This window comes from Macrobrachium nipponense, chromosome 10 (assembly GCF_015104395.2).
Source record: "Macrobrachium nipponense isolate FS-2020 chromosome 10, ASM1510439v2, whole genome shotgun sequence".
Classification (NCBI taxonomy): Eukaryota; Metazoa; Arthropoda; class Malacostraca; order Decapoda; family Palaemonidae; genus Macrobrachium; species Macrobrachium nipponense.
The window spans coordinates 5706016-5713677 of record NC_087204.1 but is presented as its reverse complement, the minus strand read 5'-3'; the positions used below and the strand labels follow the sequence as shown (position 1 = coordinate 5713677).

At 35.5% G+C, this 7662-nt stretch overlaps 1 long non-coding RNA gene across 1 annotated transcript in view; it reads right to left on the bottom strand.

The window, feature by feature from the left end:
* Positions 1–6553: 6553 nt before the first annotated feature.
* The window catches only part of LOC135224112 (uncharacterized), a 37062-nt gene continuing 35953 nt past the window's right edge, over positions 6554–7662 (bottom strand). The window contains exon 3 of the long non-coding RNA XR_010316619.1: positions 6554–6639. This is a non-coding gene — a long non-coding RNA (uncharacterized LOC135224112). The remainder of the gene's footprint in view (positions 6640–7662) is intronic.

Genomic DNA, 7662 nt, shown 5'->3' with positions numbered 1-7662 from the left:
GACAATGACCTCTTGACCCCCTTTTTTTGGATGTGGCCGGGTGACATCAGCACCTCGAAGAGATGGCGACCTCACTTCTTTACAAGAAAATAATCTCACATTTCCATTTTTTTTTTCTTTTCATTTCTTTCTGTTTATTCGCAGGATGGTAGAATATATATATATATATATATATATATATATATATATATATATATATATATATATATGTGTGTGTGTGTGTGTGTGTGTGTGTGTGTGTGTGCGTGTGTGTGTGTGTGTGTAAGATTTCTTTTAGTATTCTTTAGCAGAAATTCCTAATTTTATTTTATTTTTTACTTTCATTTTCGGTATGGCAATATCTTGGATGAAGACGTATTACTCAAAGACACCACGGATACAATTAGCAAAATATTGGTAGAAGGGTCACAAAAAAATATTATTTCAAAATATGAAGTAAATTTAAGTATAAAAACGATCAAATGCATTCGAAGTCATATAGTACTTCCACGTTTTCATATTTTTATCAAGTCGCTGAGTTGAGATCGGATCTTTCTTTCGTATTTCATCTTTTTCGCTGCAATTCTTGAAAGTCAAGTAATAAATCTTCGCCTTTGAAACCATCAGAGAAGAGAGAAATAACAAAAGCAATAAAAACACTAATAATCGTATATATTCAGACAGAAATGGAGATGTTTCTACCTTTTGCCTTAAAGCAACGGCAGTCATAAAGTCAATAATTCCTCGCTCGTCAATAACGAATTCTTTGTCAGCAACAGTAAAACAGAAATGTCATAAACAAAAGCAGTGGCGTCGCTATGGGTATGCGGCCCCCTGCCCTCTCCCAACAGCTGGAATTCCCTTTATAGCCAAACTTGAACCCTTTGTGGTCAAAAATTTAAAATTGAACTCTATAATTTCAAATACATGGATACATACGTTTCAAGAATAATTTTCTTGAGTCCGTCCAAAAAATATCTCGGCCCCACCTAGGGCGCACGCCCCCTACCCCGACTAATGGAATGCCAGCTATGCCACTGAACAACAGTCGACAACCTGTAGCATACATATCGCAAACAGGTTGAGCACAAGTCAGCGACCGTGTGCTTAATGAAGGATTCTGTCAAATGCCCGAAGATTATACAAGATACCCTGGTTAGGACCCCCAGTAAGTCGTTTACTTGTATTCAGCTTGCTTGTGGTATGTGTGCGTATCTTTCTAACTAGATGTGGAATACTTGCAAATTTCTCTCTCTCTCAACAACGATGGCCAAAGACGATGCGAGACCTCCAGCATTTAGCAGCGACCGAAGTCTCAATCCCATCGGAACTGGAAGGCGATTTAAGAGACTGACGACGTCGAAGCTCTTTCTGGGAATCCCCAACACAGCCCCCCCCCCCCCTCCTCCTACTCCTCCTCCTCAGCTACCCCACCAACTCCACGATCACGACGGGCGCAGATTGCCCGAAATAAAGCGTCCAGGGGCTATAAATATGAGAGCGCGATCCCTTTCGGCTTTAACGGTATGGGTGTAGGAAGTTGCCTGAAAGATGAACGCAAAAGGATTCTCTTTTTCGTTTTTCAAATGAAAAATGAATAAAGTCAAGTGAATTTTATTGAAAGGGTCCTGTTTAAATTTTCGGTAGTTACTGGAGAGGATTCATATACTACGCATATTTAAAGCGAGCCAAACCAGGCGTGATCCGACCTCCAGCTTACTCGGGGCGCGTGCTGAAATCTATGGAAAATCCTAGAAAAGTCTTGAAAAGGTGTTTCGCGTTGAGTTAAATATACGGGAATTTTAGGAGGGGATATTTATGAATTACTCAGTAGAATGAAAATGTAAAAAAATAAATCATGTGCACGTTAAACATTATTGAACAATTATTTCTAATATAAAATGTAGCATATTTATTTTAATTTTCGTCCGTGAAACAAGGCTCTATTTGACCATAGATTTTAGCACGTTTTGATTTACGTAAAGTTAGGAATGTAACGTTTACAACGTACTATGCGTGACAAGGAAATCTTGCACGCTTCTCGATTAAGCTGGAGGTCGGACCATGCCTTTGTTAAGACATGGCGTTTCGCTTTTTTTCAGGGCAGGTCACGTTACTCGGTTGCAGTTCGGGAATACGCGCGACCAGTTCACTATCCAGCCGAAAGTTCCAGCGGCCAAAGGTGCGTAGTGAAATCAAAGTTTATGCCGACATTTCCAGTGAAATGACTGATTTAATTATCGGCATTGACAGACGGATAATCGCATGATAAATATCAGCTCATTAATTTGATGCGCTGTCTAATGGCACATTAATTTTAATATTCGTTTCTCGATCACGTTTGACAGCCCAGCCTCATTATCGTCCAAAAAATGATTGGGATATAAAAATGGGCAATTATTATGCCATTCATTCCTGAAAGCAGCAAGAATTCGATTATGCTAATCTGAACTGATATACACGAGTTGCCCTCGGGTATTCAGGGAATTCATATACCTGGTGTGCATCTAAGTAAACAATACACTTTTACACTCGTAAAATTCATACGCGTGCTCACGTACACATGCATAAAATTTGTTAAAGGATTTGTTATTTTTATGTTCCTTCATGCACTGTGTCTATGCTCAAACATTTACTGGAAATCTCCCAAACTCCTCCTCGTAACTGTTGAGCAAAAGGATATTTACCGCAGACTATCGCAGGAAAAATCAATATAATTAAAAAAGATCAGTATATTTGCACATATTCACTACCAATTTATGAATCAAAGCAAATTCTTGTAATAAGAAAAATATGTATAAATTCCCCTAAAAAATACAATGAAAGGAGAAAGAAGATATACAGAAAATGAACGTTTGATGTGAAATATAATTCAATAACACGTAGTAGAGAAAGTTGAAATTAAAAATAGAAACGTTTATCCCTTTCCGACTTCAAGGGTTTTTTTTTTTAATGGAAAAGAGGGAAAATACTTTTTAAAGGTTAGTACTGGTTGAGAAAAAACTGTTAAAAAGAACCCAGAAAATTCATATATCAGTGCGTGGTTACCCAGTGACACACACATACACTTGTACGCATTATATAAATATGTATGTGTGTATATATATATATATATATATATATATATATATATATATATATATATATATATATATATATATAGTATGGGATACAATCCACATGAAGTAAATCCTCTTGTAGTTTTGAAAATATATATTACTTGTATAGGATTAAAGCTTTCGACCATCAACTGTGGTCTTGTTCACTAAAGTGAACAAGACCACAGTTGATGGTCGAAAGCTTTAATCCTATACAAGTAATATATATTTTAAACTACAAGAGGAATTTACTTCATTGTGATTGTATCCCCATTTACTTAGAGGTACGACATAGTACCTGGCTTCTGCATATATATATATATATATATAATATATATATATATATATATATATATATATATATATGATATATATATATGTCATATCACTTTTCCGTGATTCATATACATATATCGAGCTACAATGTCCTTTAATATCTAATTCGCTCTACCTCGGAATTAATATATTTTCATATATGCTTAACCTGGATTTGAAAGGATCCTGGGTTCCCGTCCCGATCCAGGCAAGTCTATTATCGAGAAAAAAATTCCTTTTCGGTTAAGCATATATGAAAATATATTAATTCCGAGGTAGAGTCAAATTACATACTAAAGGACATTGTAGCTCATATATATATATATATTATATATATATATATATATATAATATATATATATGTATATATATATTATACTTATATATATTATATATGATATATACTATATACACAATACATACATATAATGCGTGTGCATAACTGATTCACGAAGATATGGAATATGATGAATATACAAATAAAGACAAATGCTGTGAAGGAATAGTGAAACTTTACATACATATGTGTATGTATGTGAGCATATTAATGTGTATACACACACACACACACACACACATATATATATATATATATATATATATATATATATATATATATACACACACACAATATACGTTACGAAATAATAGATCAGTAAAAGTTATAAAAAATCACGCAACTAATTAAAGCGAAAGTATGACATTACCTATGTAACGCTACACGAATCATTTATTATGTTCTGACAGTAATAATCAAAGGTAAATTATCAGGAAGAGCACCAGACTATATTTGCATTGGTGAATACCTTCAGTTTTCGCATTCAACTAATGGCATATGAATCATAGAAAGGTCTGGTTTTCTAACTACAGAGAGATTCCACTCCGTAGAGCCAGGGTTGGCAATGACTAAAATATAAATCAATAGTAATTCTGTCATAAAATACGTTTTGAGGGAGAAGGATTGAAAAAACATCAGACAAATAAAAAAAATAAGTTAAAAAATCATATAAAATATCAAATACGTCACTTATTTTTTTTTTACATAAACAAAATCACCAACCATGTGTAGAGCCTTTAATTATCAACTATCAAAAGGAAACGTCAAACAAATACGCGCACAAATGATAAGCAGTCATAACACTAAATACCAAACGAACTAGAATCCCAAAACAAAACAAAAGAAAGGCATTTTCCCTCGCTCTCTTTTTCTCGTCCAGGTATCGCAGCGCCGCCCTGGTGGGGGATCCGAGCAAAATGCAATGCCATGAGAAGCGATGAGGCATAACCGAGAGAATTGGGGAGGGAAACGACAAGGAATGGTAGGGGGGTGGGGGGGTGCGAGAGATGAGGGGAAAAAAGGAGTAAGTAGGAAGGCGAGGAAAGGAAGGGCCAACTGATAGATGGAATCAAGAAAAGGAAATGTTTTCGTAGCAAGAAAGAGCCAAAATTGAATGTCTCATGTATTTATGTTTCTTCAAGTAGACGAATAAATTAACATGAAAATTAAATCGTTAAGCATTGCTTGTAATAAATAGTAACTCGAGGATACGTGCACGATGATATAAACCGGAATCTTACATACATAGGCATACACATGCGCTAATGCATACCCATACACACACACACACAGTCACACACGAAAACACACACTAAAGTTTTAGTCCTCTGTTTCCATCACGTCTTGATTTAGGTATCAGCGATGTATTCTTAATAAAATGTCAGTTTTGTTTCATACTGTAAATTTTTTACTGATTCATACCTCTCCGATCACACCTTGTTTTTGCTCCTATTCGTTTGAACTTAGGACAAATAAATACATTCCTCTGCAGCAAATCACTGTTATTTCCTCTCTCTCATCATCTCTCTCTCTCTCTCTCGCTCTCTCTCTCTGGGCAAAGTTTCTCAAAGTTACAGCTGCAAAAGTTTTCACATTTTAAGGGTTTTGCGAATATATGAGATATTAACTTTACAAGAAAGGAAATCTCTTTTGATCTTTCTTCAAACCCGAGAGGGCCTCACACGTCCTAGGAATGTAAGTCTCTGTCACACATTCATTTTGTAGCCTGGGCTTTATCACGATGATACTCTGAGGTCTTATTATAGGTTTTCTGTGAATGTAGTGCCCCCCTGGGTTGATTCTTAACAATTCTGCTTTAAACTGTAAGTCTCCTTGAAATGATTTGTTAATTACGTTTGATCGTTTGCGACGTCTAATCACATTGGGTAATATTTTAAGTAAAATTACAGGTATGGGGATTCTAGAGCTAACTGCCGGCAATCCTTTCTTTTGCAAATACGGTTCGTCTGATAGCAGAATAAAAGATGGAAAATAATACCTACTGTCAAACAAAAGGGTCTCATTATCTTGGTTACCATAACCGAAAGTGATCAGCAGCCCTGGCTAGAACTGAGTCTCTCAGACCCGAATTATCTCGAAATATCCATAAAGGACAACAATGAACTGTGTAAATTTATCTCAGTGTTGGAAGAGATATTTAAATAAAGTAAGTCATTAAGTAATAATATAATGGACTATAACGACACACTGACATGACCACACTCGCTTAACCCTCTAGTCAATATAAAGTCTTGTCTATAAAAAAAATCGAGACACAAGAAACAGTAAAGAAAACTTTCTCTTAAAAGAATAAAGCAAATTGAAGCCATGCTAATGCTAAAAATCTCAAACGTTAAACAATAGTTCATATGCTGGAGTCAATTATATATATTATATATATATATAGAATATATAATATAGATATAGATATAGAGATATATATTATACGATATATATATATATTAAGATAGATAGATAGATAGATAGATATATATATATATATATATAATATATATATATATATATATATGTGTGTGTGTGTGTGTGTGTGTGTGTGTGTGTGTGTGTGTGTGTGTGTGTATGTGTGTGTGTGTGTGTGAGTAGATGCTGCTTCGCAAAATATTTTTCTAAAAAAAAAATAACACATCAATCATCCCCTAGGTGTCAAGCATTATCTAAAACTCGTTTTCCAGATATCTGTTTTACATAAAAATGCAAATTTCCCTTCTTTGATGAAAATCAAACTATAGAGCAAACACAAACAAAGGAGAAAAACATCGAGCAAACAAACAAAGAAGGAAAACGACCAAACAAACACCTACCATTTAAGGTTCCTCTCCTCTCCGCTGAGTGGTATTTTTTCTTAGCCTTGGGGAACAGTCGGTGTTTATCCTGAGAGGAGTCTTGTCTCTGTGGGTAGAGGAAAAACATCTTAGTATGGAGTTTGGGAAGATAATCTAATAGCGGCGAAGTGCCAGCATTGTTTACAGTGCAGTAATAATAGTCACCTTCGCTGCCTGCCTGTCTGTCTGCGTCAGTCTTTCCAAACTCAAATATTGCTGTACCTATTATTGCTAATATTAATATCATTCAAAGTAACTAGAACAATGGTTCTTAACCCAGAGGGCGCACCCCTTTGTGAGGGGGGGGGGGGCAATTTCAAAGGGAGGCGCGAGCCCTAGGGAAAAAGTTATAATTTCTCTTCTTATATTCGTTATTATCTCAACATGAGCCAGGAACTAATATTCAGAAGTTTATGAAATAATGAAAAAAAAAAAATCGACAAGGCATATATTACTAATTAGTGTTGCTCTTCAGCGAATCTGGTTCCTCTCGGCAGGGAAAAAAAAGGGGATCAGAGACAACTGTGAATTGTGAAAGATCTGTTGAAATATAACTTATAAAAAAAAATCCGACAAACAAGAGACCATCCTTCGATGGTTCAAGTCCTGACTGCTAACATTAGGAAACAGAGACCTACCACCACGAACTAAAGCTTTCATAAACAACAACCTTCAATAGCTTTCAAAAACAACAACAAACTTCAACAACTAAGTCGTGTTTACCTTTAATTCACCTGGAAGTTGCAAAGAGTCGCTAGGTCAACAACACGCTGATCTCGAATATAATCCTTCATTCTTAAAAGAAGCGCGTTACAAAAAAAACAAAAAACTTCTGCTCGTGGAATGTTTAGGCAAGATGTTTGTTTACGAAGCCGGGGCTGCAAAGCCCAGTCATGAAAACGGAATGCATTACCTGAGCAGAGCTGATTTAATGAGCGACTGTTGGGACTCAAATAATTATCTACTACTTTACTTGTAGGAATCAGTTTACGTTCGACGAAATTTTTGTAAAAATGGGAGGCATGGGGACGCTTATAGTCTTTTTCTGAGAGAACTCTGGCATAATATTAATAGGGACAAAAACTCCCTC